The sequence below is a fragment of the Oncorhynchus mykiss genome, chromosome 32 (genome assembly GCF_013265735.2).
Source record: "Oncorhynchus mykiss isolate Arlee chromosome 32, USDA_OmykA_1.1, whole genome shotgun sequence".
Taxonomy (NCBI): domain Eukaryota; kingdom Metazoa; phylum Chordata; class Actinopteri; order Salmoniformes; family Salmonidae; genus Oncorhynchus; species Oncorhynchus mykiss.
The window spans coordinates 41296861-41319447 of NC_050572.1; the positions used below are offsets into that span (position 1 = coordinate 41296861).

At 41.3% G+C, this 22587-nt stretch overlaps 1 long non-coding RNA gene and 1 pseudogene across 1 annotated transcript; both read left to right on the forward strand.

Annotated features, from left to right (window-relative positions):
- Positions 1-789: 789 nt before the first annotated feature.
- LOC110496096 lies at positions 790-5741 on the forward strand (annotated as a pseudogene).
- A 6161-nt stretch (positions 5742-11902) lies between these two features.
- On the forward strand, positions 11903-18813 carry LOC110496092. Its single transcript, XR_005041375.1, has 3 exons — positions 11903-13436; positions 13600-15042; positions 18082-18813. It is a non-coding gene; the product is annotated as an uncharacterized LOC110496092 (long non-coding RNA).
- Positions 18814-22587: the final 3774 nt, after the last annotated feature.

The following is a 22587-nucleotide window of genomic DNA, read 5'->3' on the forward strand; positions in this document are numbered from 1 at the left end:
TCTATGTTTTGTGTCCAGGTGTTTTTTCTGTGTTCGGCCTAGTATGGTTCTCAATCAGAGGCAGGTGTCGTTAGATGTCTCTGATTGAGAATCATTCTTAGATAGCCTGGGTTTCACTGTTGTTTTGTGGGTGATTATTTCCGTGTCTGTGTTTTACACCACACGGTACTGTTTTCGGTTTTCGCATTTGTTGTTTTTTGTAAATTGAAGTGTTCAGTTTGGATTTATTATTAAATAAGATGAACACTAACCACGCTGCGCTTTGGTCCTCTCTTTCAACGGAAGAAAACCGTTACAGAGATTCTTAGTTCATTTCTATTTTATTTGTTTTACATTTGTTTTTTTCTGACTCTTTTAGAACAAATGAGTTTCCTTTCCAATAACCAAACCTTACCCTGACCTCTGTTAGCACGATGGCAGACATTTTAAGATTAAGATGGCCATAAGGAACATTATTTCTATTTGGTAGGATATTATTTCATTTATAAAGATCTGAGAATATTTCATAAGCATAGGTGCCACAATTAAGAATGCTGTTCCCTTTATCTGTTTAAGCTAAGTGAGGTGATTCCTCCCCCCCAAAAAATAAACTCTGCCAACCAATGCTGAAAGAAATCATAGGGTTAACACTGTAGCCGTAATGAATGCATGACCACCTCAAAAATGAGCACCAGTATGTGATTTATGTGCTGGTATAGAGGCTCTCACTCATTAACCTTTTGTTTGCCTCTAATGCAAATCTCACTTCATTCTGCGTTGTGAATTGATGGAACTCTAACACAGAACGAGATGATCTTCAAGCGGCTGCACCTGGGGACAGTGTCCTATGGGACGGACACCATGGACGAGATCCAGAGCCATGTAGTGCAGTCATATGCACAGCTGATCATACTCTACTAGGGTCACATTCTTAGTATTGTCCTAAATGGTTCACTGAATTTGAGTAGCCTCAGTAAACATGTGCAAACATCACTTGTCAATTATAGGAATTAGCAGCAGAAAGATTAGCTATTGATCTCTTTGCTTTATTAACTTTCCAAGATCAGGAGAGATCATGGCTCACAACTCCTCATAAAGAGTCATTGCGTTAAACCTCTCTCTCCGCTACTTCTCCTCTTGGCTTTTCATTGTTCATTCATGCTCAGTCCTTAAGCGTTACACCGACATACTTTCAAGACCAGCATTTCCTCTAGGTGGTTGAGTTTGATCTGTAGCTGAAGTCATGAAATAATTATATTGTTCACACTCAGGCAGGCCGCTAACAGCTGTGCTGAGGATGGAACCGTCTGCCTGCACTCTGTTTAAGCTCTGCTAATGAAAGATGAGTCTTTTTAGCACACTACTCGTCAGCAGCTAACGCTTCAGCCCTAATGATTTGTAATGCTGGTGTGTTTCATGTTCCTTTTATTACAGAGATGACAGAGCGTGACAGAGATGGATTGAATAATTTTGCACGCCCAATTTTTCAGTTTTTGATTTGTTAAAAAAGTTTGAAATATCCAATAAATGTCGTTCCACTTCATGATTGTGTCCCACTTGTTGTTGATTCTTCACAAAAAAATACAGTTTTATATCTTTATGTTTGAAGCCTGAAATGTGGCAAAAGGTCGCAAAGTTCAAGGGGGCCGAATACTTTCGCAAGGCACTGTAAGTCCCTGATTGACCCATTTCAATAGGTGACCAAATAAAACTGCAAAGATGGACATTTATCTATGGAGTCAGTCAGCATGTATGAATGTTTTACATACATGCATAGTTCTAATATGATAACTTAATATGATAACTTAATAAATTGTAGTTATCTTGAATGTTGACCACCCTAAATCAATTAAGAAAATAATGTTTAGCAAGTGCTTTTAAAATCCTAGTTTTGATTGGTAATGACATAGTTGGAAGAATTGAGCTATTACAGATCCATTTTCATCATGAAATGCTTAGATGCTGTTCATTTCATTTTGATATACATGATCACTAGAATGTTGGGAATTGCATTCAAATGATTGATTGGGTAGTTTAAACTGGTCTGCCATTGTCGTTGCTGGGATCGGCTAAACTTTGAACATTGAGATATTAAATAAATGATAGAGAAAAAGCCTTGAATAGAAAGAGTTTGTAAAAAGCCAGAAGGCTTGGAATGTGTTTTGATGGAAGAGAGGAGAGTGATGTGTTGATATAGGGAAGACAGATGGATATCTCTGGGTCAGGAGGTGAGGGGTGAGGTCAGTTCCCCTTAAGGGAGTAATCAGGGTTGTTATCTGGTTACCTTCTTTCCTGTGGAGCCATAAACTGTAAGGAAGAGAGAGGAGTGTCTTAAGTAGGATGCATATAAACTGTGATGTCTGAAATGTTTAGCTGCCTGTTTTCAGCTGTACAGAACCTTTGAGGAATGATTAAACTTGGATAAAGTTTATATTTTGTCCGTGAATTATTTACTCTGAAAAATAAGAACATAACATCTTAAAGTAGTCACGGGTAGTCTCTTAAATTCCTTATGTAACATATGATTCACATACAGTTTGTATCAAAGTTGAAATGGCTTTAAATAGTTCCCAATGGAGCTGATAAACTAGATTGAGAAGGTAGGTATTAGATCCTGACTGTGTGCGCGCGCGCATACACACGTTCTTGCCACAGATGTGTATAAAGTACATATAGCCAGCCTAGCACGGACCTCAAAGGGGAACCAGAAAAAAATTATGGGGTATTTAGCAATCAGTTCCTTTTTGTAAGTCAGGAGTATACAGTAATATCAACCTTTTGAGTGAGCAAATAAAAAATGAGGACGTGGAGAATTGAGTCGTGTAGCTGAACTTGGTGGGAGGGAAAAGACAAATAGTGTGTCCAGACTCCAGAGATAAAGCACTTAGACCATTGTATACATAGTATTTGTAAGGCAACGAACTATCAATATTATGACAGTGGATGATGATTCAGGACTTTGGGTTATATCCAGTAAAGTGATGTACTGCGTGACAATTGTGTACTGAACACCATTTTGAAGCTGCGGTTGAGTGTATGCCCTATTATTATTGGGGGAAGGGACACGCACGCTAGCACACACACAACCACAAAGATCCCCATTCATTATGATAAACCTCTTAGTTCAGTTACATGCAGAAACGCTCCGCCATTTCCTGGTTGCAAAATGTATAATAGTTTGCCTAATTTCAGTTTATGTGAATCAAAACAAGCAAAGTATAGTGCAGAGAATCAATGTACCATCTAAACTGCTGTGAAATATTGTTTCAATAACAAAAAATATTGTATTTTCAGCTGTTTGAAGCTTGTGTCCAAAACCGAAAGTAAAAAAAAAAACAAGATCGGGAAGCATAGAAATAGCACACATAGAACATATTTACCACTTCTTAGACTTGCTTTCATTGAGAATGACCGATTCATATCGGGTCACTCAAAACATTACATATTGCCGCTTTAAGTGGAAGCCAGTTTTAGCACATGCCTTTCTGTTTCAATTATTGACCATGCATTTTGACCACAAGCGCTACTTAGGGTCATTTTATATAGATTATTGGACAAACAAATGATCAAAATGTGCATATTTTTCTGCTTATCTAGCATCGTAATGATCCTGCATAACACATTTGACAAATTGCAGTAGTGTACTTCCTGACATGAGTTTCCCCCTTGGAAACTGTCTATATATGTTATTGTCATTGGTAGGTATATTATTTTATATATATTACAGTAGGTATATTGGTTTTGGTCCCTTCACCATATGTCGTAATCTAAAGCATAGCCTATGACTTCAGGATTATTCACCATTCTGCTCCTTCTATTGTGTAATAATTGGCCACTGAGTTATAGTTAGTCCTTCTGTTACTATGAGGCTAACAACCTCGTTCTGTGTCTCATTGTATTCCGTCTCAGCTGTGAATGATACTTAACAATGAACCAGTTAATTTCATGTGTTGGATTTGTTTCAGGGCGATCAGGAAGTTGACCCTGTGAGCATACACAGAGCCCCTACCCTTGACCTGTGAAACCTCTATGTGGACCCATAGCCAGCCCCTAATGATAGGAGCAGAGTGCTTGGGTCTGTGTAGTAGTGCGGGTGTGTTCCTGACCTTACTGTGTGTGCGCTGTTCCTCTTTAGGTGGCACTGGTGCGGTGGACTGAGAGCGTAGGCCTGACTGGTGACTAGGGACCTGAACTCCCTGCTGCTGAAGACCCCAGCAGGACAAATCCTAACCTACTACATCCTGCAGACCTTCACCTCCAAGAGCAAGAGGATGGTCATCATCGTCAGGGTATGGACTTAGTTTTGGTGACCATTACATGTTTGGTAACTATGTGTGTGTGTTAGTCAGACCTGGGTTTAAATACTATTTGAAATCATTTAAAATACTTAAGCTGTGCTTGATTGAGCTATCCTGTTGCAATGGAATCAATAGAAAAGTCAGAAAAGTGCAAACCCCATCTAGGCAGGTTAACACAAACATTCAACTCATTTGAAGGATTTAAAGTAGTATTTGAATTCAGGTCTGTTGTTAGTATGATATGGCACTGAAATGCTTTTTATATGGTTAAACATCTAGAATTTTTTTCATACTTTGCTCTAGGAGGAGACCACAGGTGACATCACATGTTTATCAAGGGCACTGATGTTGCCATGGCGAGTATCGTGCAGTACAATGAGTGGCTGGAGGAGTAGGTAAGGCTGTATTATATGAAAAAAATGAATCTAACACATGCAGGCTAATTACCTCAATTGTTAACCACGACATTCATCACAAGATCAACAGGCCCACCCATGACTGGGTGTGGAGTACTGTATGTTCATAATTATATTGGCAGTATTGAGTCATTTATGACCAGAGGCTGTTTTCAATTTAATTAGTGACCTACATGAATTGCATTCCTTTTCTAGGAGCCATTAGTGTCTGCCTCCCAAATTGTGCCCTGTTCCTTATTTAGTGTACTATTTTTGACCAAGGCTGTGGTTTAATATAAATTAGTTCACTATATAGGGAATATTCCTAACCATATTCCTAACCATATTCCTAACAATAGTGTTAATGATGTTCCATTGACTGTAATATCCTGTAGACTGTCCAAGCAGTATGGGTACCATGTCAATAAGCAATCAGCGTGTCAGTTTCAGCTCATTGGCGTTTCATATAAAAAATAAACCGCCATCTGTGGATTTTGTGTCCTCTGAATTTAGCCCCTAGGTGGCTTTATTCCCCATTGATTTCTGTCGTTGTTGGTTGACTGTTCTGATGCAGCTGACTCTCAATTCGGCCCCCATATGACATTTGTTAAAACGTATTGTTTGTTGAATGAAAAATATCTGCCTGGAATATAGAGATTGAGTTGGTGTCCCTACAATTGTTCAGTAATTAATATTTTCATCATCTCTCCTAACAATCAACTTTTTTGTTCTCAGAGTGGGAACATGGCCAGGGAAGGGCTTAGGACGGTGGCTAATAAATTGCCTATCCAAGGAGCAGTAAATAGACTTTGAGGTACAAAACATAATGTCCCTGATTAACCCACTTGAGTTGATTTCTGAGTTTCCACGGACATCTAATTAGCATAATAATAAAACATTTGTCTGTTTAAGTTAGAGCTATCTGCATGGGCTGCATCCCAATCCACCACATCTGAGGTGAAAGGTTCAATAAAATGTATATATGTATATTGCTGCACTGAATGTAAAGGGGCTGAATAATTTTGCACGCCCAATTTTTCAGTTTTTGATTTGTTAAAAAAGTTTGAAATATCCAATAAATGTCGTTCCACTTCATGATTGTGTCCCACTTGTTGTTGATTTTTCACAAAAAAATACAGTTTTATATCTTTATGTTTGAAGCCTGAAATGTGGCAAAAGGTCGCAAAGTTCAAGGGGGCCGAATACTTTCGCAAGGCACTGTAAGTAGTTTAGTGCCTAAAGGAAAGGGTTAAATGTGTGTGTAAAAAAAAAGAATTGTTTCCTGATCTTTTTTTCTGTTTATCCATGTATGAATCTGTTATTCAATGTGTTTCTATGGGCTAATAGCAGTAAATCCAAATTCAATGCTTTGTCAAATAATGTTTTTATATACAGTACCAGTCAAAAGTTTGGACACACCTACACATTCTATTTTTTTCTACATTGCAGAATAATAATGAAGACATCAAAATTATGAAATAAAACATGGAATCATATAGTAACCAAAAAAGTGTTAAACAAATCAAAATATATTTTATATTTGTCATCTGTGCTCCCTCCGGCCTCTAGGTCACCATGCTGCTCGTTATGGCGCACACCTGTCACCATCGTTACGTGCACCTGCGCGTCATCAGACTCACCTAGACTCCATCACTTCCCTGATGACCTTCCCTATATACAGTTGAAGTCGGAAGTTTACATACACCTTAGCCAAATACATTTAAACTCGTAATAATTCCCTGTTTTAGGTCAGCTGGAATCACCACTTTATTTTAAGAATGTGAAATGTCAGAATAATAGTAGAGAGAATTATTTATTTCAGCTTTTATTTCTTTCATCACATTCCCAGTGGGTCAGAAGTTTACATACACTCAATTAGTATTTGGTAGCATTGCCTTTAAATTGTTTAACTTGGGTCAAACGTTTCGGGTAACCTCCCACAATAAGTTGGGTGAATTTTGGCCTATTCCTCCTGACAGAGCTGGTGTAACTGAGTCAGGTTTGTAGGCCTCCTTGCTCGCACATGCTTTTTTAGTTCTTCATACAACATTTCTATAGGATTGAGATCAGGGCTTTGTGATGGCCACTCCAATACCTTGACTTTGTGTGCAACAACCTAAAATGGCGCCGGAAGACATGGCAGCAGTTTTACGGGCGCTCAACCAATTGTGCTATTATGTGGGGGTTTTTCACGATATTTGTGAATTATTTTGTACATAATGTTTCTGCAACAGTATCTTATGGCAGAAAAGAGCTTCTGGATATCAGGACAGCGATCACTCACCTCGAATTAGACAAAGATTTTTTCAACAACAAGCAAGACTCACATGATATTCTCCAAACAACCGGCAGGGCCGGCATCCCAGTTTTTCGCAAGAGGAAGCGACGCAGGTACAGAGGACGGATGCCTCGTCAGGACCCACAGAAGGCGAGTAGCTGCCGTTACCGTCAATATTACTCGCCAACGTGCAATCATTGAACAATAAATTAGATGAGGTACGATCACGAATATCCTACCAACGGTACATCAAAAACTGTAATATCCTATGTTTCACGGAATCGTGGCTGAATGACGACATGGATATTCAGCTAGCGGGATATACGCTGCACCAGCAGGATAGAACAGCACACTCCGGTAAGATGAGGGGAGGCAGTCTGTGCATATTTGTAAACAGCTGGTGCACGAAATCTAAGGAAGTCTCTAGATTTTGCTCGCCTGAAGTATATTGTGAAATTGCAGGCTACACTACTTGCCTAGAGAGTTCTCAGCTATACTTTTCGTGGCTGTTTATTTACCACCACAAACAGATGCTGGCACTAAGACTGCACTCAGTCAGCTGTATAAGGAAATAAGCAAACAGGAAACCACTCACCCAGAGGTGGCGCTACTAGTGAACGGAGACTTTAATGCAGGGAAACTTAAGTCAGTTCTACCAAATCTCTATCAACATGTTAAATGTGCAACCAGAGGGAAAAAAATTATAGATTGCCTGTACTCCACACACAGAGACGCGTACCAAGTTCTCCCTCGCCCTCCATTTGGTAAATCCGACCGCAACTCTATCCTGATTCCTGCTTACAAGCAAAAATTAAAGCAGGAAGCACCAGTGACTCGGTCAATAAAAAAAGTGGTCAGATGAAGCAGGTGCTAAACTACAGGACTGTTTTGATATCACAGACTGGAACATGTTCCGGAATTCTTCCAATGACATTGAGGAATTCACCACATTCACCACAGTCACTGGCTTTATCAATAAGTGCATTGAGGACGCCATCCCCACAGGTACTGTACGTACATACCCCAACCAGAAGCCATGGATAATAGGCAACATTCGCACTGAGCTAAAGGGTAGAGCTGCTGCTTTCAAGGTGTGGGACTCGGAAGCTTACAAGAAATCCCACTATGCCCTGCGACGAACCATCAAACAGGCAACGCGTCAGTACAGAGCTAAATGCAATCATACTACACCGGCTCCGACGCTCGTCGGATGTGGCAGGGCTCGCAAACTATTACAGGCTACAAAGGGAAGCACAGCCACGAGCTGCCCAGTGACACGGGCCTACCAGATGAGCTAAATCACTTCTATGCTCGCTTCGAGGCAAGAAACATTGAGGCATGCATGAGAGCATCAGCTGTTCCGGACGACTGTGTGATCACGCAGATGTGAGTAAGACCTTTAAACAGGTCAACATACACAAGGCTGCTTGGCCAGACGGGTTACCAGGATGTGTGCTCCGGGCATGTGCAGACCAGCTGGCAGGTGTCTTCACTGAGTCTGTAACACCAACATGTTTCGAGCAGACCACCATAGTCCTTGTGCCCAAGAACACAAAGGCAACCTGCCTAAATGACTACGTAGCACTCACGTCCGTAGCCATGAAGTGCTTTGAAAGGCTGGTAATGGCTCAAATCAACACCAATTTCCAATTTGCATACCGCCCAAACAGATCCACAGATGATGCAATCTCTACTGCACTCCACACTGCCCTTTCCCACCTGGACAAAAGGAACACCTATGTGAGAATGCTATTCATTGACTACAGCTCAGCGTTTAACACCATAGTACCCTGAAAGCTCATCACTAAGCTAAGGAACCTGGGACTAAACTCCTCCCTCTGCAACTGGATCCTGGACTTCCTGACGGGCCGCCCCCAGGTGGTGAGGGTCGGTAGCAACACATATGCCACGCTTATCCTCAACAATGGAGCTCCCCAGGGGTGCATGCTCAGTCCCCTCCTGTACTCCGTGTTCACCCACAACTGCATGGCCAGGCACGACTCCAACACCATCATTAAGTTTGCAAACGACACAACAGTGGTAGTCCTGATCACTGACAACGAAGAGACAGCCTATAGGGAGGAGGTCAGAGACCTGGCCGGGTGGTGCCAGAATAACAACATATCCCTCAACGTAACCAAGACTAAGGAGATGATTGTGGACTACAGGAAAAGGAGCACCGAGCACGTCCCCATTCTCATCAACGGGGCTGTAGTGGAGCAGATTGAGAGCTTCAAGTTCCTTGGTGTTCACATCAACAACAAACTAGAATGGTCCAAACACACCAAGACAGTCCTATAGAGGGCACGACAAAGCCTATTTTCCCTCAGGAAACTAAAAAGATTTGGCATGGGTCCTGAGATCCTCAAAAGGTTCTACAGCTGCAACATCGAGGACATCCTGACCGGTTGCATCACTGCCTTGTATGGCAATTGCTCGGCCTCGACCGTAAAGCACTTCAGAGGGTAGTGTGTACGGCCCAGTACATCACTGGGGCAAAGCTGCCTGCCATCCAGGACCTCTACACCAGGCGGTGTCAGAGGAAGGTCCTAAAAATTGTCAAAGACCCCAGTCACCCCAGTCATAGACTGTTCTCTCTACTACCGCATGGCAAGCGGTACCGGAGTGCCAAGTCTAGGACCAAAAGGCTTCTCAACAGTTTTTACCCCCAAGCCATAAGACTCAAATGGTTACCCGGACTATTTGCAGGTAGAAACGTAGTTCACTCCCCAGATTTTGAAGTCAACACAGTCGCTACAGTCCCATTAGTTTTCTTTGCAGGCTCGTTTGAATTTAACTTTTTTTTCGCACTATTGGTTAGAGCCTGTAAGTAAGCATTTCACTGTTGTATTCGGCGCACATGACAAATAAACTTTGATTTGATTTGTTGTCCTTAAGCCATTTTTCCACAACTTTGGAAGTATGCTTGAGGTCATTGTCCATTTGGAAGACCCATTTGTGACCAAGCTTTAACTTCCTGACTGATGTCTTGAGATGTTGCTTCAATGTATCCACATAATTTTCCCTCCTCATGTTGCCATCTATTTTGTGAAGTGCACCAGTCCCCCCTGCAGCGAAGCACCCCCACAACATGATGGGCATTGAGTTTGAAGGTAGGCCTTGAAACACATCCACGGGTACACCTCCAATTGACTCAAATTATATCAATTACCCTATCAGAAGCTTCTGAAGCCATGACATAATTTTCTGGAATTTTCCAAGCTGTTTAAAGGCACAGTCAACTTAGTATACGTAAACTTCTTACCCACTGGAATTGTGATACAGTGAAATAATCTGTCTGTAAACAATTGTTGTAAAAATTACTTGTCATGCACAAAGTAGATGTCCTAACCGACTTGCCAAAACTATAGTTTGTTAACAAGAAATTTGTGGAGTGTTTTTTTATTTTATTTGATTTATTTCACCTTTATTTAACCAGGTAGGCAAGTTGAGAACAAGTTCTCATTTACAATTGCGACCTGGCCAAGATAAAGCAAAGCAGTTCGACACATACAACGACACAGAGTTACACATGGAGTAAAACAAACATACAGTCAATAATACAGTATAAACAAGTCTATATACGATGTGAGCAAATGAGGTGAGATAAGGGAGGTAAAGGCAAAAAAAGGCCATGGTGGTAAAGTAAATACAATATAGCAAGTAAAACACTGGAATGGTAGATTTGCAGTGGAAGAATGTGCAAAGTAGAAATAAAAATAATGGGGTGCAAAGGAGCAAAATAAATAAATAAATAAAATAAATACAGTAGGGAAAGAGGTTGGTTGAAAAACAAGTTTAATGACTTCAACCTTAGTGTATGTAAACTTCCGACTTCAACTGTATGTCACTCCCTGTGGTTCCTTCCCCAGACATTATTTGTTTCTGTTCCTGTGTCATGTTTGTGCGTTGTTCGTGTTTCTTATTTTGTGTTTATTTATTAAAACACTCACTCCCTGAACTTTCTTCCCGGCTCTCAGCCCACTTGGTTATAATATTTGAGATTCTTCAACGTAGCCACCCTTTGCCTTGATGACAACTTTGCATTCTCTCAACCAGCTTTTAAATTAACAGGTGTACCTTTAAAAGTTAATTTGTGGATTTTCTTTTTTTCCTTAATGCGTTTGTGCCAATCAGTTGTGTTGTGACAAGTTAGGGGTGTGATACAGAAGATAGCCCTATTTGGTAAAGACCAAGTCCATATTTTGGCAAGAACAGCTCAAATAAATAAACTAAGAGCAATGTCCATCATTACTTTAAAACATGGTCAGTCAATCATTTGCAGTTACAAAAACCATCAAGCGCTATGATGAAACTGGCTGTCATGAGGACAGCCACAGGAAAGGAAGACCCAGAGTTAAATCTTCTGCAGAGAATACTTTCATTAGCATTACCAGCTTCAGAAATTGCAGCCCAAATAAATGCTGCAGGGTTCAAGTAAAAGACACATCTCAACATCAACTGTTCAGAGGAGACTGCGTTATTCAGGCCTTCATGGTCGAATTGCTTCAAATAAACAACTACTAAAGGACACCAATAAGAAAAAGAGACTTGCTTGTACCAAGAAACATGAGCAATGGACATTAGACTGATGGAAATCTGTCCTTTGGTCTGATGAGCCCAAATTTGACATTTCTGGTTCCAACTGCCGTGTCTTTGTGTGACACAGAGTGGGTGAACGGATGATCTCCGTATGTGTGGTTCCCACCATGAAGCATGGAGGAGGATGTGTGATGGTGTGGGGGGTGCTTTGCAGGTGACACTGTCTGTGATTTATTTAGAATTCAAGGCACACTTAACCAGCATGGATACCACAGCATTCTGCAGCGATACGCCCTCCCATCTGGTTTGCGCTTAGTGGGACTATCATTTGTTTTTCAACAGGACAATGACCCAAAACACACCTCCAGGCTGTGTAAGGGCTATTTGACCAAGGAGAGTGGAGTGCTGGATGAGATGACCTGGCCTCCACCCGACCTCAACCCAATTGAGATGGTTTGGGATGAGTTGGACTGCAGAGTGAAGGAAAAGCAAAGTCAAATATTTAAATGATCCTTTGTATGACCATCTTACAACCAGGCCAAGCTGAGTATGCATGACCGGGCTCTGAAGGTGTCAGCAGTGGTAGAAAGTCTGGAGAGGGAGATGGAGCTTCTGTGTTTGACTGGGGTTGAGGTCGACATCAGGCCAACCCTGGAGCTCCTCAGCAATGCTGGAATCAAACTGTGAACGTACTGTTCATGTTGGCTGCATTTATATTGTGCTGTTGTTTCCATGTACAGTATAATGTTAGCTGTGAAAAAGAGGCACTCCATAGAATTTGACTGGTCCTTGTATAATATGAAATGCTGCAAGATGGTCCTTTGCGGATACTCTGTCCCTGATTCCTTGTCATGGTTTTGTTTTCTGTTCAGATATGGATGCTTTACTGGGGATAAGCTGGAGACAGCTACTTGTATCACTAAAAGCTCCCATTTGGTGTCCAGAAATGAAGATTGGCACGTTTCTCTTTCTTTTTAATGTTAAAATAATAATCTCTCACTTTATGAGTGTTTAAAGGGATGAGGAAATGGTCTTGTATCTGTCCTTCCACTGATTGTGTTGCCGGGCTCTCGAGCAGGTCTCCAACGGTGGAGAGGCCCATCTGGAGCTCAATGCCTTCAGAAGGAAACACGACTGTGCTCTGGTCATCTCTGGAGACTCCTTGGCGGTACTACAACACAACACACTTCTCACAAGCCTCTCAAGATGGTACTGTAGATGCAGCCAAAAATATTCTGGTGTCAAAACTAAAACCTTTTGAGTCCAAAACCGCAAGAAGAGCAAAACAAACTACATTTTATCACTGTTGATCTGAAGAGATGGTACAGTAAGTAATATGTGAATGTGCTTGTGGGTCCAGATGTGTTTGCATTTTCCAAATCCATATGTTTATCTTCCCACATAGTCTGCGGGACTATGAGCATGAGTTTGTGGAACTGGCGTGTCAGTGTCCAGCGGTAGTCTGCTGTCGCTGCTCCCCCACTCAGAAAGCCCAGATCGTCCACCTGCTCAAGCAGCACACAGCCAACAGAACCTGCTCCACCTATGGCACAGGTTTTGTAACAACTAACCACTCTCATCCTTTGAGACACAGACCTGCTACAATGATCTGTGTACAATGAATGCCAAATTATAAAATAGATTGTAGAAAATGCCTACCAGTAATATACCTGTATCTCACTATTGACTACTTTGTTTTGAAAATGAAGAAACTAGACCCAGTATGAGAAGGTTAGAAGGCTATTATGTCCACAATCAAAGAGCATAAGCATCTCTGTTAACATTGTTTTGTCCTGGGGCATAAGCCTTATCTCCATATTGCTCTTTTACATGCTATTATTGAACCTGTGGCTGACATGTGGCTCTCTTTCTCTCCCATGTGATGGAGGTAATGATGTCAATATGATCCAGGCAGCAGACTGTGGTATTGGTATTGAAGGAAAGGTTAATAATCCATATTACGCCTCTTACCCAATCCATTTATTATTACATGAAATAGTAAAAACATTATATTTTTTTACAAAAATGCAAAACCTGTTACCCCATATTTAGTCTGATATGGGGTGTGTCCTTTCCTAGAATATGCTCTTATGCTTTTCCCATGCAGGAGGAGAAGCAGGCACCCCTGACTGAAGATTTCTTCATCACTCAGTTTTTAAGCACATTGGTCTGCTGCTCGTGGTCCACGGCAGGAACAGCTACAAGCGCTCAGCAGCCCTGGGCCAGTTTGACAAGCACAGAGGCATTTGTTAATCAGTATTTACCAGAGGGTTGACAGGATACTCCTGTAGCTTTCTGAGTTAGATTTCCTTAACACAGTTCTAATGATGAATACTAACACACAGGGAAGGGTGCTAAGAAACATAATGGATATTAGGAATATAACAGGTGTTGGCCAGGTGCACAAACTCTTATATCCAAAGGATCCATCCTCACAGTATGGCAGCTTTCCTGAAAGCAATCTGAATGACGCGCAGCATAGTGGCTAAACCACATTTTTATTACTCACTGTTTGTCCAGGCAACACACTTCTATTTCATCATTTTTACTATGTGCAAAACTTCAGTCCACTGTCCCCTGACTCTCAGACAGTCCTGTTTCTCAGTAGCTTAGGTTACCAAGAGTCATCCACAGTTACATCCAGACTTTTGTCTGTTCTGTAAATCAATATTTCTGTAATCACTAAGCCATGCAGCGTGTTGAAAAATATCTTATGTTCCTACTGAAGTGTACCTTCCTGACAGCTTTCGTTTTTTAATTAAAGGCCTAATACCATTGAAAAACAGGCCAACCCCGTGTCTCCAGACTTACTGGACTGTCTGGTGTCTCAATGAATAACAGACTTTCAGTGAGCATTGAAGGGGCAGCAGGTAGGGTAGGGACGTTGGGCCAGTAACCGAAAGGTTGCTGGATCGAATCCCTGTGCTGACAATGTAAAAATCTGTCCTTCTGCCCCAGAGCAAGGTAGTTAACCCACTGTTCCCTGGGCGCTGATGATGTGGATGTTAAGGCAGCCTCCCGCACCTCTGATTCAGAGGGGTTTGGTTAAATGCGGATGGCACATTTCAGTTAAATGCATTCAGTTGTACAACTGACTAGGTATCCCTCTTTCCCCATTGGGGATCAAAGTAACTTAAAATAAATAAACCAAAATGTACATATTTCGTCCCCTAAAAGAATAAACCAATTAATTGTATTTTTAGGTCTTATCATCATTAACTAGAAACAAATTGATTTTAGTTGATTACTAGAATACATTCTAGTTGAACCATTCTCTAGTTTCTTTCTCAAGCTGATTAAACAGTTACTCAACCGCTACTACGTCAATAACACTTCTTTGAGGCATCCCCAGGTGGCATCCTGATGTACGGTGCACTGCTGTTGTTTGAGTCGGAGCTTGTACACGTGGTGGCCATCTCCTTCACTGCGCTGATCCTCACCGAGCTGCTCATGATGGCGCTCAACATTTGTACCTGGCTCATGGTGCTAGCAGAGTTCCTCAGTCTAGGCTGCTACATAGCCTCGCTTGCCTTCCACAACGAGTACTTAGGTAAGCAAATATTCTTTACCTGAGGAGAAAAACAACTAAATTCAACTTTCTTTATCCCCCTTTATTTTTTTATTATGCTGTTTGCTATTGTGCTCAGAAGTATTGAGGGGAAATAATAATTTTGTTATGTTGCTTTTTGTTATGTCGAAGGCAGGTTTGCCGAACACTTGTAGTAACAATATCACCCTTTGCACTACACTACACTGCAGCTTTTGTGTTTTAGTTTGATGCACTTTGCACTTATGTTTTTGAGTTAACCCAATTAAACCTTGGAGGTTTGTGCTTAACTTTGCTTGTGTCTGCCGTCTTCTGTCTCTCTCCCTCGCTCTCTTTTGTATCTCTCGCTCCCTGTTTTCTCTCTCTCATGCTGGCACTCACCTTGAAAGTATGTGTACACCTGCTTGTCTAACATCTAATTCCAAAATCATGGGCATTAATAAGGAGATGGTCCCCCATTTGCTGCTATAACTCTTCTGGGAAGGCTTTCTACTAGATGTTGGAACATTGCTGTGGAGACTTCCATTCAGCCACATGAGCATTAGTGAGGTTGTCACTGATGCTGCCCGTTTAGGCCTGGCTTGCAGTGGGAATTCCAATTGATCCCAAAGATGTTTAATGGAGTTGAGGTCAGGGCTCTGTGCAGGCCAGGCAAGTTCTTCCACACCGATCTTCAACAAACCATTTCTGTATGGACCTCGCTTTGTGCACGGGGGCATTGTCATGCTGAAACAGGACAGGGCCTTCCCCAAATTGTTGCCACAAAGTTGGAAGCACAGAATCGTCTAGATTGTCATTATATGCTGTAGTGTTAAGATTTCCCTTGACTGGAACTAATGGGCCCGAGCCATGAAAAACAGCCCCTTCACCGAACTTTACAGTTGGCAATATGCATTCGGGCAGGTAGTGTTCTCCTGGCATCCGCCAAACCCAGATTTGTCCTTTGGCCTGCCAGATGTTGAAGTGTTATTCATCACTCCAGAGAACACATTTCCATTGCTCCAGAGTCCAATGGCGGCAAGCTTTACACCACTCCAGCCAACGCTTGGCATTGCGCATTGTGATCTTAGGCTTGTGTGTGGCTGCTCGGTCAAGGAAACCCATTTCATGAAGCTCCCGATGAACAGTTCTTGTGCTGACCTTGCTTCCAGAGGTAGTTTGGAACTCGGTAGTGAGTGTTGCAATTGAGGACAGACTATTTTTATGCACTTCAGCACTTGGCGGTCCCGTTCTGTGAGTTTGTGTGGCCTACTACTTCACGGCTGAGCTGTTGTTTCTCCTAGACGTTTCCACTTCACAATTGTTGGAAATGTGGCATCCTATGATGGTGTCACATTGAAAGTCGCTGAGCTCTCAGTAAAGCCATTCTACCAGTGGTGTAAAGTACTAAAGTAAAAATACTTTATACCACTACTTAAGTAGTTTTTGGGGGTATCTTTACTTTACTATTTATATTTAAATTTCAATTTACTAAAGAAAATAATTTTTACTTCTTACATTTTCCCTGACACAAAAAAGTACTCGTTACATTTTTAAGGTAAAAAATAGTCCAAATTCACTCACTTATCAAGAGAACATCCCTGGTCATCCCTACTGCCTCTGATCTGGCAGACCCACTAAACACAAATGCTTAGTTTGTAAATTTTGTCTGCGTGTTGAGACTGGAGTGCCCCTGGCTATTCGTAAACAATTTACAACAAGAAAATTGTGCTGTCTGGTTTGCTTAATACAAGCAATTTGAAATGACTTTTACTTTTGAAACTTAAGTATATTTAAAATCAAATACTTTTAGACTTTTACTCAAGTAGTATTTTACTGTGTGACTTTTACTTGAGTAATTTTGTATTAAGGTATCTTTACTTTTACTCAAGTATGACAATTGGCTACTTTTTCCACTGCGTTCTACTGCCAATGTTTGTCTATGGAGATTTCATGGCTGTGTGCTCGCTTTTATACACCTGTCAGCAACGGGTATGGCTGAAATAGCTGAGTCTGCTAATTTGAATGGCACACCAGTCTCAATGTCAACAGTGAAGAGGCGACTCCGGGATGCTGGCCTTCTAGGCAGAGTTCCTCTGTCCAGTGTCTGTGTTCTTTTGCCCATCTTAATATTTTATTGTTATTGGCCATTCTGAGATATTGCTTTTTCTTTGCAACTCTGCCTAGAAGGCCAGCATCCCGGAGTCGCCTCTTCACTGTTGACTTTGAGACTGGTGTTTTGCGAGTACTATTTAATGAAGCTGCCAGTTGAAGACTTGTGAGGCGTCTGTTTCTCAAACTAGACACTCTAATGTACTTGTCTTCTTGCACAGTTGTGCACCGGGGCCTCACACTCCTCTTTCTATTCTTGTTAGAGCCAGTTTGCTCTGTTCTGTGAAGGGAGTAGGTCACAGCGTTATACGAGATCTTCAGTATCTTGGCAATTTCTCGCATGGATAGCCTTCATTTCTCAGAACAAGAATAGACTGATGAGTTTCAGAAGAAAGTTCTTTGTTTCTGGCCATTTTGAGCCTGTAATCGAACCCACAAATGCTGATGCTCCAGATACTCAACTAGTCTAAAGGAGGCCAGTTTTATTGCTTCTTTAATCAGAACAACAGTTTTCAGCTGTGCTAACATAATTGCAAAAGGCTTTTCTAATGATCAATTAGCCTTTTAAATTGATAAACTTGGATTAGCTAACACAATATTCCATTGGAACACAGGAGGGATGGTTGCTGATAATGGTCCTCTGTACACCTATGCAGATATTCCATGAAGAAATCAGACGTTTCCAGCTACGACAGTCATTTACAACATTAACAATGTCTACACTGTATTTCTGATCAATTTTCTGTTATTTTGATGGACAAAAAATGTGCATTTCTTTCAATAACAAGGACATTTCTAAGTGACCCCAAACTTTTGAACGGTATTGTAAGTTATAACAAAATAATGTATATCAACATGTTAGTGTCTGTCACATATTGAATGTGCTGATATTTGGACAGATTTCTAACCTGTGTTGTTTTTTGTTTTTTGTGGCCTTCATCACAACGCCAGCCTTCCTGTGGAAGCTGTCAGTGATCCCCGTCGTCAGCTGTCTTCCTCTCTATATCATCAAATACCTGAAGCGCAAGTTCTCACCACCCAGCTACTCTAAGCTGTCCTCATAGCCATTTTAAGCTCTGTCCTACTTACACGCTTCCTCAAATTATTTTTCTTAGTCTCTCTACAATCCTTCTTTTCAGCGCTTCTTTCTGATCCACAGTAAAGGGAAACTAAAGAGGTCAAGGAACCACTAGAAGCAAAAACATGATGAGAAAATGTTCTGAATTTGTCACTGGAATGTGGTAATACTTGAAATGACTGTGTAAGCACAAAACCAAAAAGGGACTGAGGGAAGATGTAAAAACAGAACAAATTGCCCTTTGATGCACTGGACAGGATCGTTTGGGTCAATTTGCCTTCTGTTTTAAATTGTTTATAACTCGATGACTATGCTTTCCGCATTTAACTTTTTGTATGTTTTTTATTATTATTATTATTATTATTTTATTACATTGAACATTACTGAGTAGAGATACTAGTATGGTGGTTTAATTTGGATTTCTATTTGTGTTGTGATTCCCAAGCACTGTAAATACCAACTTAGCATGTACAGCGTTTTACTACTGTACCCTGACACTTAACTGTACTTACCTAGGGAAAAGTCCATGACTGGAACGAATTGCAAAAATCTCTGAAGCTGGAGACTCACATCTACCTCACTAGCGTTAAGCACCAGCTGTCAGAGCAGCTTACAGATCACTGCACCTGTACATAGCCCATCTGTAAACAGCCCATCTACCTACCTCATCCCCATACTGGTATTTATTTATTTATTTATTTTGCTCCTTTGCACCCCAGTATCTCTACTTGCAAATTCATCTTCTGCCGATCTACCTTTCCAGTGTTTAATTGCTATATTATAATTACTTCGCCACCATGGCCTATTTACTTCCTTAACTTACCTAATTTGCACTCACTGTATATTGACTTTTTGTTTTCTTTTGTTCTACTGTATTATTAACTGTGTGTTTTTGTTTATTCCACGTGTAACTCTGTGTTGTTGTATGTGTAAAATTGCTACGCTTTATCTTGGCCAGGTCGCAGTTGCAAATGAGAACTTGTTCTCAACTAGCCTAGCTGGTAAAATTTTTTTTTAAGTACATTAACCAAAATTAGCTACATTTCCCAAATCGTTTGTTCTGGGAACAACACCCAACTGGCTTAGGATGTTCCATCTTTGTACAACAAGTCCTTTACATTAAGTAAAATAAGTTGAATATCATATAAACTACCTCATAGTATGAAACCAGCATTCCATAGTTACTTTGATTTCAGCAATTGTGCTATGTGCATCCTGTTCTTGAGCGGTTTATTATGCCATAGCGCTTTTGTGCCTCATTGTTTTGATTGTTGCGTTTTGATATCGTCTCTCATAAATCCTGATGTCAATCAGAGGATTAGCTAGTGTGTCCTGTCTTTTATTTGGAAGATCTCCTGGGCCAGCAGTTTGACCACAGGGGATCTACCTTGCTGTAACCACTCACTTCTGACAATGTTTTACAATGACAATACTGTTCTCTCTCAATCACAAACAACCACGGAATATTAAGGCTGTAGTTTTGTAGTCATCCTCTGACAATTACTAATATGACAGTTTCTTTATTAAGCTCTGATCATGTCTTCTGGGCTTGAGATGAAACTACCTATGGATGCAAAGACGAAACCTGACAGCGGTTTGTAGGAATAAGTTGTATCATCCTTGCCATGTGAGTTTGCGTTTAGATATAGGTTCCTAGTCCAAACACAATTTAATAAATGTATCATCATGCTCACACATCTCTTTTCCTGATTGTTTTTGTCTGTACAGTAAGTTGAACTCAGGTAAATCATTCCTGAATAATCTGAATAGAAATGTGGCAACCATATGTACTGTACATGGCAATGCTGCATGAGGCAGACATGGCTGTTATGTTTATTTATGAAGGACGAATGGACATGGCTGTGTCACTTTAATAGAAGTTGGTAACTTGATCCCAATCGTCTGACAATGTGTTTTCTGTTGATACTTGTGCTCTGTTTGTATGGTGTTATACGTGTTTAATCTGTTGAGGACTTGCGTTCCATGCCACAGACTGCAATTTCTAAAAGTATGACTAATTATGGTATATCCAATGCAATAAACTGACATTTTACCAAATAATAGTATCATATGTTGTGATTGCTTAAAAAGGATTCCCCAAAGGCATGCTCAAGGAACTAAGTAGGTGTTTTATAGTTCAGTAATCTCTTCTGGTTAAATTGTTTCTGATTTGAGTGGTAAATGTTATATCAGAGTTTAGAAAGTACAGTAGCTAGGTTGTCTTTGTTTATAATACTGGTAACCCCCAGTATTGTTTGTATTCATGCAGCGGGAGAATAATTGTTGACCACAAGATGGTGGCAAAGACCTGACACTGAATATTTGATTAATTCAGGTAATAGTTACAAGGGAGAGGAATGAGCCAATTGGAAGCTGGGGATGATGAGGTGGACATTCACCAGGACAGCGGGGTTAACACCCCTACTCTTATGACGAGTACCATGGGATCTTTAGTGACCACAGAGAGTTAGGACACCCGTTTAAAGTTCCAGCTGAAGACTGCACCCTACACAGGGTAATGGCCTCAATTGCTGCCTGGGGCATTGGGATATATATTTTTAGACCAGAGGAAAGAGTGCCTCCTACTGGCCCTCCAAACCACATCCAGCAGCATCTGCTCTCCCATCCAGGGACCGAGCAGGATCCACCCTGCTTAGCTTCAGCCAGCAGCGGGATGCAGGGTGGTATGCTGAATCTAAGAAGGTTGGTTAAGAATCAAGTCTTGTAGAGTATATTCGTTTGATTACACATTTGAAGTGTTTGCTTCGTCCTGCAACGAGCCATTCTAAACCATGGCTTGTGGGATGAAGCAATTGAAAATGAAAATTAGTGGTGGAGTATAAGTTCTGCAACTATCTTTGTGGTATGGGCCTATCAGGTTGCCTCATGTTAGTCTGTGGGCTCATCTATTCCTCCTTAGGCACCTCCAGATAATCTGACTAACCTTCATCAATAAGTGCATCGATGATGTCGTCCATACAGTGACCATATGTACATCTCCCAACCAGCAGCCATCGATTACAGGCAACATTCACACTGAGCTAAAGGCTAGAGCTGCCATTTTCAAGGAGCGGGATACGCATAGTCACTTACCTACATGTACATACTACCTCAATAAGCCTGACTAACCGGTGTCTGTATATAGCCTTGCTACTGTTATTTTCTTTTAATTAGCCTTGCTACTGTTATTTTCTTTTTACTGTTGTTTTATTTCTTTACACACACACACACACACACACACGCGCACACACGCGCACACACACACACACACACACACACACACACACACACACACATACACACACACACACACACACACACCTTTTTTTTTGCACTATTGGTTAGAGCCTGTAAGTAAGCATTTCACTGTAAGGTCTACCTGTTGTATTCGGTGCACGTGACAAATAAACTTTGATTTTATTTGATTAACCTGGACACTTATAAGAAATCCCGCTATGCCCTCACGATTCATCAAACAGTGAAAGCGTCAATACAAGACTAAGATTGAGTCCTACTACACCGGTTCTGACGCGTGTCGGATGTGGCAGGGCTTGGAAACTATTACAGACCACAAAGGGAAACCGAGCTGCCCAGTGGCACGAGCCTACCAACGAGCTAAATGCCATTTATGCTCGCTTCGAGGCAAGCAACACTGAAGCATGCATGAGAGCACCAGCTGTTCCGGACGACTGTGTGATCAAGCTCTCCGTAGCCAGCCGATGTGAGCAAGACCTTAAAACAGGTCAACATTCACAAGGCCGCGGGGCCAGACGGATTACCAGGATGTGTACTGGTCAACCTCTCCAAGACAAAGTCTGTAATACGTACGTGTTTCAAGCAGACCACCATAGTCCCTGTGCTCAAGAAAGTGAAAGTAGTCTGCCTAAATGACTACCACCCCGAAGTGCTTTGAAAGGCTGGTCATCGCTCATCATTCCGGAAACCCTAGACCCACTCCAATTCGCATACCAACCCAAAAGATCCACAGATGACGCAAACTCAATCGCACTCCACACTGCTCCACACTGCCCACACTGCTTAATGTAAGTCTGGAAGAAGAGTTTACAGTCTAATCAAACACCTAGTTATTTGTAAATGTCCACATATTCTAAGTTAGAACTGCACAGAGTAGTGATGCTGGATGGGCGGGAGGGTGAGGGCAGCGATCGGTTGAAGAGCATGCATTTAGTTTTACTTGCATTTAAGAGCAGTTGGAGGCATTGAAGCTCGTCTGGAGGTTACTTAACACAGTGTCCAAAGAAGGGCCAGAAGTATACAGAATAGTGTCATCTGGTTTGAGGTGGATCAGAGAATCACCAGCAGCAAGAGCAACAACATTGATGTATACAGAGAAAAGAGTCGGACCGAGAATTGAACAC